Raw genomic sequence first — 12,406 nt, 5'->3', positions numbered from 1 at the left:
GCAGGGATGTAGGTCTTACTGGAATTCCCTACACCTCTGCTGTAGCAGACGGACAGAAAATATGGCATCTGTGCAAGACCGCCTTTACCTGAAACCGCATTGGGGCTCTGCAAGCCTCTCCTCAGCGTGCCTAGCAAGGCGATGTTGAATAATCCTCGCCAGTATCTTTCCTGGCACACTGAGGAGTGAGATGCCCCTTAGTTGTTACAGTCTGTAAAGTCCCCCTTCTTAAAGAAGTGGACCACTAGGGCATCTTTTCAATCCTGCGGAACCCGTCCAGTGGTCCAGACTGTTGTTATGATGTCATGCAGGGCAGTCTGTGCACAAACGCAACCCTCCCTCAGCATTTCCCTTGCGAGATCATCTCTGCCCAGTGCCTTTCCTAGTCTCAGACTCTGGATCGCCTTCAGTACTTCCTCAAGTGATGGCACCTCAACCAGCCACTCACAGGGGGTGACTTCTTCCAATATTTGAGGCACCGCAGCCTCAGCAGGGTCATCCCCACTTTGTGCAATGATGTTTTCCTGGCTGAGGGATTTCCCCTCTCCCAGGACCTCACAGAAATGCTCAGCAAATCTGCCAACCTGTTCCTGGAGGTCAGAGATTGGATCTCCTTTTTTCCCCTAATGATGGTAATAGGTGTGGCACTGCAGGTTACTTTTCTGATGGAGTTAAATAGGGATTTGTGATCACGGGCCACTGAGGCAGACTCCATCTCCTCAGCAACCCGCGACCACCATCCATCCTTGCAGCGCCTCAAGGCTCTCCGAACCTCCGAGTGAAGGCTGCGGTAAGACTCCTCATTCTCTGACGTGGGATGCTGTAGACGATGAGAGTGGGCCTGTCGGTTTTTCTCAGCCAGCCTGAACAGCTCCTCTGTCAGCCAGGGTCTTCGGAGAGATCTGGACCGCGTACCCAAAGCAGCCATTGCAGCTGCATGAGTCACAGTCCTAAACCTTGCCCATTTACCCTCGCCATCAGGAGGAGTGTGGGACGATGCCAACCCCTGCCACAAGCGATGATGAAATTCTCGCTTCCAACTTTCATCAGCTAACTGAGACCAGGCCACCTTAGGTTAGAATGGGGTCCTGGGTGTATACCCACCACTGGAGTGGAAGAATGGCAGGCGCATCTTACAGATCACAAGTCGATGGTCAGAGGGCAGATAAGCTCTACGGTAGGTCCTGGTGTCAAGGACATGGGCCTGCATCAGTTGATCTGTCACTATGTAGTCCAGCAGATGTTCTTGCTTGGACCCGGCATGCATCCATGATGTTGTGTGGATGCGCCGATGCCGGAACAGCATGTTGGTAATTACAAGCCCATGGGCTGTACACAAATCTAGCAGCCTCCTACCGTTGTTATTGAGCTGATCTGGCCCATGCCTTCCAATCACTCCAGACCAGGTTCCAGCAACATGACCACCTCAAGCATTGAAGTCACCCAACAAGATGACTCTATCCTGAGGGGCCACTTTAGCCAGCACCTGTGACAGGAGGTCATAGAAGGCATCTGACTCATCGGCCTTGCCTGCATCCCTCCACTGATGTTCGTCTTCGGTGGGGGCATAAGTAACCACGACCACCACTCCTCGCCTCTGATTTATCGGAAAGCGAGCCCAAAGTAGTCTGGGGCTTACAGGTTCTCACGCCTCACCGCCACGCCCCCAAGCCCCCTTCATTATTTTGTTCAGAAGAAGAGCCACACCCTGTTGTTTGGCAGTCTCCTGCCCCGTGTATAGGACTGTCCACACCTCACATGTACACACGCACATATACAGACACACACAAACATACAGACACACACACAAACGGACAATGGGTGTCTCAACCTGGATTCACGAAACATCATCAAAGTCAATCCACCGTCCGCCTTTCTGCCTTTCTCAGCTGGGCCAGGGCGGTGGCGTCTTTTGCCTGGGCACGGACAGGAGGTGGTACCTGACAGGCATCGACAGCCGCCGTGCCGACTGTGCAAACGCCACCCAGCCGGCCGCCTACGGGCGCGTGTGGAAATCCCTCGCCTGGATCGAGGGGAACCTCCCTTACTGACGACGGCGAAGCGCCTCTGGCTCTGCTCCCATCCAGATAGCCAGATAGCCGGATAGCCAGCCAGCCAGATATCCAGATAGCAAGTTAACCAGATAGCCAACTAGCCAGATAGCTAGCCAGCCAGATAGCCAGATAGCCAGCTCGACAGATAACCGGCTAGCCGGCCAGCCAGATATCCAGATAGCAAGTTAACCAGATAGCCAACTAGCCAGATAGCTAGCAAGCCAGATAGCCAGATAGCCATCCAGCCAGATATCCAGATATCAAGTTAACCAGATAGCCAACTAGCCAGATAGCTAGCCAGCCAGATAGCTAGAAAGCCAGCTAGCCAGATAATCAGCTAGCCAGCCAGCCAGATATGCAGATAGCAAGTTAACCAGATAGCTAACTATCCAAATAGCTAGCCAGCCAGATAGCCGGATAGCCAGCCAGCCAGATATCCATATAGCAAGTTGACCAGATAGCTAACTAGCCAGATAGCTAGCCAGCCAGATAGCCGGATAGCCAGCCAGCCAGATATCCAGATAGCAAGTTAACCAGATAGCCAACTAGCCAGACAGCTAGCCAGCCAGATAGCCACATAGCCAGATAGCCAGCTCGCCAGCCAGCCAGATAGCTAGCTAGCCAGAGAGCTAGCCAGCCAGATAGCCAGCTAGCCAGATAACCAGCTAGCCAGCCAGACAGCTATCCAGATAGCAAGTTAACCAGATAACCAACTAGCCAAATAGCTAGCCAGCCAGATAGCCAGATAGCCAGCCAGCAAGACAGCCACATAACCAGTTAGCCAGCCAGCCAGATAACCACATAGCCAGTTAGCCAGCCAGTCAGATAGCCACATAGCCAGCTAGCTAGCCAGCTAACCAGCTAGCCAGGCAGACAGATAGCTAGCTAGACAGATAGCCAGCTAGATAGACAGCTAGCTAGATACCAAGCCAGCTAGACACCCAGCCAGCTAGATAGCCAGCCAGCTAGATAGCCAGCCAGCTAGATATCCAGCCAGCTAGCTGGTCAGATAGCCAGCCAGCTAGCCAGCTAGATAGCCAGCTAGCCAGCTAGATAGCCAGCCAGCTAGATAGCCAGCTAGCCAGCGAGATAGCCAGCCAGCTAGATAGCCAGCTATCCAGCTAGATAGCCAGCCAGCTAGATAGCCAGCTAGCCAGCTAGATAGCCAGCCAGCTAGATAGCCAGCTAGCCAGCTAGATAGCCAGCCAGCTAGATAGCCAGCCAGCTAGATAACCAGCTAGCTAGATAGCCAGCCAGCTAGATATCTAGCTAGCCAGCTAGATAGCCAGCTAGCCAGCTAAATAGCCAGCCAGCTAGATAGCCAGCTAGCCAGCCAGCTAGTCAGATAGCCAGCTAGATAGCCAGCTAGATAGCCAGCTATCCAGCTAGATAGCCAGCCAGCTAGATGGCAAGCTAGCCAGCTAGATAGCCAGCCAGCTAGATAGCCAGCTAGCCAGCTAGATAGCCAGCCAGCTAGATAGCCAGCTAGCCAACTAGATAGCCAGCCAGCTAGATAGCCAGCCAGCTAGATAGCCAGCAAGCCAGCTAGATAGCCAGCCAGCTAGATAGCCAGCCAGCTAGATAGCCAGCCAGCTAGATAGCCAGCCAGCTAGATAGCCAGCCAGCTAGATAGCCAGCCAGCTAGACAGCCAGCTAGCCAGCTAAATAACCATCCAGCTAGATAGCCATCTAGCCAGCTAGATAGCCAGCCAGCTAGATAGCCAGCTAGCCAGCCAGCTAGTCAGATAGCCAGCTAGATAGCCAGCTAGCCAGCTAGATAGTGAGATCGCTACAGGCCTACAGCTACCGCTATCGCTGTCGCTCTTGGGAGGAGAGAATGAAGTTACCATTTTACTATATTTTTTAAATAATATATTTACATATATATCATGTCAATATATTTTATGAATCTTCTTCTTTGCCTTTTAAGGGAAACGTATTGTGGCTCGAGTTAAACCTCCAATTTCCTTTCGATTTTTATATGCTTAGTTCTTTCGGTAAAGTCACGTTGAAGGGAAACAATAAAATAATAAAATATATATAAAACAATAAAAAAATTCTCACGACGTTTCGACCATCTTGGCTTTTGTGGCACGGACGATCGGTGACACTCACTGACGTCACGCACGAGCGGTGACACTCACTGACGTCACAGACGAGCTGTGACACTCAACGACGTCACGCACGAGCGGTGACACCCACTGACGTCACGCACGAGCGATGACACTCACCGACGTCACGCGCGAGCGGTGACACTCACTGACGTCACGCACGAGCGGTGACACTCACTGACGTCACGCACGAGCGGTGACACTCACCGACGTCACGCACGAGCGGTGACACCCACGGACGTCACTCGCGAGCGGTGACACTGACGTCACGCGCGAGCGGTGACACCGACGTCACGGACGAGCTGTGACACTCACTGACGTCACGGACGAGCGGTGACACTCACGGACGTCACTCAGTGTGGGGTGTTTTTTTCGCAGTGTAAATTTTGTGGTGATGCATACACAGACAAAGCTCCCCCAGGTAGCCTCTAGCAGGGCTGTCGGGGCAAGTGCTGCTAGTGGCGAGTAGCACCACCTATGATGCACACACAGACAAAGCTCCCCTAGGTAGCCTCTAATAGGGCTGAAGGGACAAGTTCTTTAGTGAGTAGCAGCACCTATGAAGGTTGGCAACTATGGCTACACATGAGGGGGTGGGTGGCCAGCACCACGCCTGGCCGCCTTTGTCTCCCTAGTGGCGATGTTTTACACACCGCACCAGGTATTCGTTTGAGGCCGAGTCGACCTAGGGGAGACCCAGGACCGGTGCAGATAATCGTCTCCGGTTTTGGCCGGGAGAAAGAATCGAACCCGGGTCAATGGGTTCGTAGCCCAGCGTAGCGATAACCACTACACCCACCACTCCCTACACACACACACACGTGCAGTTATACACACGTACACAATACACAGGTACACACACACACGTACACAATACACAGGTACACACACAAACACACGTACACAATACACAGGTACACACACACACACGTACACAATACATAGGTACACACACACACACGTACAAAATACACAGGTACACACACACACGTACACAATACACAGGTACACACACGTACACAATACACAGGTACACACACACACGTACACAATACACAGGTACACACACACACGTACACAATACACAGGCACACACACACACGTACACAATACACAGGTACACACACACACGTACACAGTACACAGGCACACACACACACGTACACAATACACAGGTACACACACACACGTACACAATACACAGGTACACACACACACACGTACACAATACACAGGTACACACACACACGTACACAACACACAGGTACACACACACGTACACAATACACAAGTACACACACACAGTACACAATACACAGGTACACACACACACGTACACAATACACAGGTACACACACACGTACACAATACACAGGTACACACACAGTACACAATACACAGGTACATACTACACAGGTACACAATACACAGGCACACACCACACAGGTACACACACACATGTACACAATACACACACAGTACACAATACACAGGCACACACACACAGTACACAATACACAGGTATACACATACACAGTACACAATACACACACAGTACACAATACACAGGTCCACACACAGTACACAATACACAGGTACACACACACACGTACAAAATACACAGGTACACACACGTACACAATACACAGGCACACACACACGTACACAATACACAGGTACACACACACACACGTACACAATACACAGGCACACACACACGTACACAATACACAGATACACACACACGTACACAATACACAGGTACACACACACACGTACACAATACACAGGTACACACACACACGTACACAACACACAGGTACACACACACGTACACAATACACAGGTACACACACAGTACACAATACACAGGTACACACACACACGTACACAAAACACAGGTACACACACACGTACACAATACACAGGTACACACACAGTACACAATACACAGGTACATACTACACAGGTACACAATACACAGGTACACACTACACAGGTACACACACACACACATGTACACAATACACACACACAGTACACAATACACAGGCTCACACACACAGTACACAATACACAGGTATACAAATACACAGTACACAATACACACACACAGTACACAATACACAGGTCCACACACAGTACACAATACACAGGTACACACACACACGTACACAATACACAGGTACACACACACGTACACAATACACAGGTACACACACACAATACACAGGTACACACACACGTACACAGGTACACACACACACGTACACAATACACAGGTACACACACAGTACACAATACACAGGTACACACACCTATACAGGTACACACACACACGTACACAATACACAGGTACACACACAGTACACAATACACAGGTACACACACACATGTACACAATACACACACACAATACACAGGCACACACACACACACACACCTGGTAATGTAGTCTTTATTGCCTTAAAAGGTTTAGTGCGACTGCTATATAACGGCTTTATTGAAATCATCATGAATCAGGATATGTTACTTATTACACCCATTACACACACACACACACGTACACAATACATAGGTACACACACACGTACACAATACACAGGTACACACACACACGTACACAATACACAGGTACACACACACGAAGTGCCTTACCGCTAACCACTACACTACCACTCCTTACACAGACACACGCACAGTTATACACACGTACACAATACACAGGTACACACACACACACACGTACACAATACACAGGTACACAAACCAAAACCACACACGTGGTAATGGTGTCTTTATTGCCTTAAAAGGTTTAGTGCGACTGCTATATAACTTCTTTATCGAAATCATCATGAATCAGGATACGTTACTTATTACACCCATTACACACACACAATACACAGGTACACATACACACGCACACAATACACACGCACACGTACACAATACACAGGCACACACACACAGTACACTATACACAGGTACACACACGTACACAATACACAGGTACACACACACACGTACACAATACACAGGTACACACACACATGTACACAATACACAGGTACACACACACACATGTACACAATACACAGGTACACACACACACGTACACAATACACAGGTACACACACATACATGTACACAATACACAGGTACACACACACGTACACAATACACAGGTACACACACACACACGTACACAATACACAGGTACACACACACGTACACAATACATAGGTACACACTACACAGGTACACAATACACAGGTACACACTACACAGGTACACACACACACAGTACACAATACACAGGTACACACACACAGTACACAATACACAAGTACACACACAGTACACAATACACAAGTACACACACAGTACACAATACACAGGTACACACACACAGTACACAATACACAGGTACACACACAATACACAGGTACACACACCATTCACAGGTACACACACAATACACAGGTACACATACACAATACACAGGTACACACACACACGTACACAATACACAGGTAAACACACGTACCCAATACACAGGTACACACACACGTACACAATACACAGGCACACATACACACACGTACACAATACACAGGTACACACACACGTACACAATACACTGGTACACACACAGTACACAATACACAGGTACACACACAGTACACAATACACAGGTACACACTACACAGGTACACAATACACAGGTACACACTACACAGGTACACACACACACACGTACACAATACACACACACACAGTACACAATACACAGGCATACACACACAGTACACAATACACAGGTACACACACACGTACACAATACACAGGTACACACACACACGTACACAATACACACACACAGTACACAATACACAGGTACACACACACGTGGTAATGGTGTCTTTATTGCCTTAAAAGGTTTAGTGCGACTGCTATATAACGTTTTTATTGAAATCATCATGAATCAGGATACGTTACTTATTACACCCATTACACACACACACGTACACAATACACAGGTACACACACACGTACACAATACACAGGTACACACACACAGTACACAATACACAGGCACACACACACAGGTACACAATACACAGGCACACACACACTTACACAATACACAGGTACACACAAACACAAAACACAGGCACACACACAAACACGTACACAATACACAGGTACACACACACGTACTCAATACACAGGTACACACACACACGTACACAATACACAGGTACACACACGTACACAATACACAGGTACACACACACACGTACAAAATACACAGTTACACACGTACACAATACACAGGTACACACACACACGTACACAATGCACAGGTACACACACAGTACACAATACACAGGTACACACACACGTACACAATACACAGGTACACACACACGTACACAATACACAGGTACACACACACACGCACACAATACACACACACAGTACACAATACATAGGTACACACACACACGGTACACAATACACAGGTACACACACACAGTACACAATGCACAGGCACACACACACACAATACACAGGTACACACACACGTGGTAATTTAATCTTTATTGCCTTAAAAGGTTTAGTGCGACTGCTATATAACGTTTTTATTGAAATCATCATGAATCAGGATACGTTACTTATTACACCCATTACACACACACACGTACACAACACACAGGTACACACACACACGTACACAATACACGGGCACACACACGTACACAATACACAGGTACACACACACGAAGTGCCTTACCGCTAACCACTACACTACCACTCCTTACACAGACACACGCACAGTTATACACACGTACACAATACACAGGTACACACAAACACACGTACACAATACACAGGTACACAAACCATTACCACACACGTGGTAATGGTGTCTTTATTGCCTTAATAGGTTTAGTGCGACTGCTATATAACTTCTTTATCGAAATCATCATGAATCAGGATACGTTACTTATTACACCCATTACACACACAATACACAGGCACACATACACGCACACAATACACACGCACACGTACACAATACACAGGCACACACACACAGTACACTATACACAGGTACACACACAGTACACAATACACAGGTACACACACGTACACAATACACAGGTACACACACATGTACACAATACACAGGTACGCACACACATGTACACAATACACAGGTACACACACACGTACACAATACACAGGTACACACACACGTACACAATACACAGGCACACACACGTACACAATACACAGGTACACACACACGCACACAATACACACACGTACACACACAGTACACTATACACAGGTACACACACACAGTACACAATACACAGGTACACACACACGTGGTAATGGTGTCTTTATTGCCTTCAAAGGTTTAGTGCGACTGCTATATAACGTCTTTATTGAAATCATCATGAATCAGGATACGTTACTTATTACATCCATTACACACACACACACGTACACAAACAAAGATAACAAAGATCCCCCATATAGCCTTAACAGACTGTAGGGGCAAGTGCTGTTAGCGAGCACCTATGAAGGCCGGAACGGTACACGAGGGGGTGGGTGGCCAGCACCACGCCCGACCGCCTTTGTCTCCCTAGTGGCGATGTTTACACACCGCACCAGGTACTCATTTGAGGCTGAGTAGACCTAGGGGAGGCCCGGGACCGGTTCAGATAATCGTCACTGGTGTTGGCCGTGAGCGGGAATCGAACCCCGGTCGCCAGGTTCATAGCGCAGCGCGCTAACCGCTACACTACCGCTCCCCACAACGTACACAATACACAGGTACACACACACACAGTACACAATACACAGGTACACACACACGTACACAATACACAGGTACACACACACGTACACAATACACAGGTACACACACACGTACACAATACACAGGTACACACGCACACACGTACACAATACACAGGTACACACACACACATGTACACAATACACAGGCACACACACACACATGGTAATGTAGTCTTTATTGCCTTCAAAGGTTTAGTGCGACTGCTATATAACGTCTTTATTGAAATCATCATAAATCAGGATACGTTACTTATTGCACCCATTGCACACACACACGTACACTATACACAGGTACACACACACACGAAGTGCCTTGCCACAAATGAACCGCAATTCCCTTGCCCATCTCGGTCAAGGTGCATGAACCATCGTCACGCCAACTCCTCCGGTCATCCTTGCAGCAGCAGCAGCGGCAGCGGCTTTCGGATTGCCATCGGACAAAGACGGCGGTCACCGCTTCATCGCTACGGAACCTTCCAGACGCGCTCCCGCGCCCGTCTGGAACGCTCTCCCTCCCGATATCAGGAAGCCACCGGGAGATGCGCACGCTTCGAAATCATCATCATCATCATCACCAGTTTAACACGTAGGCTTTCGCGACCAATATTTTTCATAATAAAGGTTGTTTTTGGGTTAGATCGCGTTTATTTATAAATGTGTCGTAACCCTCCACCACCCGACGCGGCCAATCAGCAAATGTGCATTCACTCTTCAACACACCGGTGGGCTAAAGTAGTGAACTATTTTGTCTTTTGTCAACGTGACACTTTTTTGTTTTGCTGATTGGCCGTGTCGGGTGGTGGAGGGTTACGACACATTTATAAATAAACGCGATCTAACCCAACAAAAACCTTGATTATGAATCATCATCATCATCATCACCATCCGGATTTGACAAGCCCGTTGCTTCACGGACCTGCTCGCTGTCGCGTTCCGTTCCGTTGTATTCATCTCGCCCCACCGGCGTAACCTCCCGATTGGAGCGCGCCGTTGGCTACGTACGGCGCCGACGGCGTTCAACGAGAGCCGTACGTCCCGAACGCCTCTCCCTTCGCGCCTTTCAAAATCGTCGCCTGCACCGACGAACGGATCCCTTCGAACGGACACAGCGGGGTGGGGGGGGAGGAGCGGTTGCGGTCTGTCGTGCTTTCCAATCCACCGCCCCCCTCCCCGCCCCACTCCCTTGCACCTCCGATGAAGTCTACGTCAAGGTGCGAAAGAGGAAGAGTCAACTTCTTTGGTTTCTTTCGGTAAAGTCACCGCCACGTAGAATGAGAATGAAATAATAAATTGATTAAAATAAAATAACGCGATAAAATATTCTCGCGACGTTTCGGGCCACAACGACACGAGCGGCCTTCATCAGGTGAAGGGACGAGACTGTCTGGAGGACAGCGCTGGAGTGAAAAAGCCACGCTCAGATCGCGACCTTTAATCTGTGTGAGAAGAAACAAAGCGCCTTGACAAAGGAATTAGCATATAATTTAGCATTGAAATGGCTAAGTTAAAGCATACACATCTGCAGAGGCACCTAGTACAAATCAAACAGGAGAATTTAGCATTGAAATGGCTGAGTGATTAGCTTGTGACTGGTTATAGAAATGGCTATGTTAAAGTTAAACCATACACATCTGCAGAGGCACCCCTTGACAAAGGAATTAGCATAGAATTTAGCATTGAAATAGCTGAGTGATTAGCTTGTGACTGGTCACAGAAATGGCTATGTTAAAGTTAAAGCATACACATCCACAGAGGCACCCCTTGACAAAGGAATTAGCATAGAATTTAGCATTGAAATAGCTGAGTGATTAGCTTGTAAATGGTCACAGAAATAGCTTATTCATTCACAGAGGCACCTAGTACAAATCAAACAGGAGAATTTAGCATTGAAATAACTAGGCGAATTTAGCATTGAAATAACTGAGTGATTAGCTTGTGACTGGTCACAGAAATGGCTATGTTGAAGTCAAGGCCTACACATCTGAGCTATTCACAGTAACTGGGTATACACTACAATATATATTTGTGGTGATGCACACACAGACAAAGCTCCCCCAGGTGCCTCTAGCAGAGCTGTAGGGGCAAGTGCTGCTAGTGGCGAGTAGCACCACCTATGATGCACACACAGACAAAGCTCCCCTAGGTAGCCTCTAATAGTGCTGAAGGGACAAGTTATTTAGTGAGTAGCAGCACCTATGAAGGCTGGCAACTGTGGCTACACATGAGGGGGTGGGTGGCCAGCACCACGCCCGGCCGCCTTAGTCTCCCTAGTGGCGATGTTTTACACACCACACCAGGTATTCGTTTGAGGCCGAGTCGACTTAGGGGAGACCCAGGACCGGTGAAGATAATCGTCTCCGGTTT

General features: G+C 48.3%; 1 long non-coding RNA gene across 1 annotated transcript; it reads right to left on the bottom strand.

The window, feature by feature from the left end:
- Nucleotides 1-10,199: 10,199 nt before the first annotated feature.
- On the bottom strand, nucleotides 10,200-12,050 carry LOC142907303 (uncharacterized). Its single transcript, XR_012930925.1, has 2 exons — nucleotides 11,686-12,050; nucleotides 10,200-11,573 (listed from the first exon to the last, which is right to left on the bottom strand). It is a non-coding gene; the product is annotated as an uncharacterized LOC142907303 (long non-coding RNA).
- Between the last annotated feature and the right edge of the window lie 356 nt (nucleotides 12,051-12,406).

This window comes from Petromyzon marinus, chromosome 77, assembly GCF_048934315.1.
Source record: "Petromyzon marinus isolate PM22_M1 ecotype Great Lakes invasive population chromosome 77, UKy_Petmar_22M1.pri1.0, whole genome shotgun sequence".
NCBI classification, from domain to species: Eukaryota; Metazoa; Chordata; class Hyperoartia; order Petromyzontiformes; family Petromyzontidae; genus Petromyzon; species Petromyzon marinus.
This window is presented reverse-complemented; position numbering and strand designations above follow the sequence as displayed.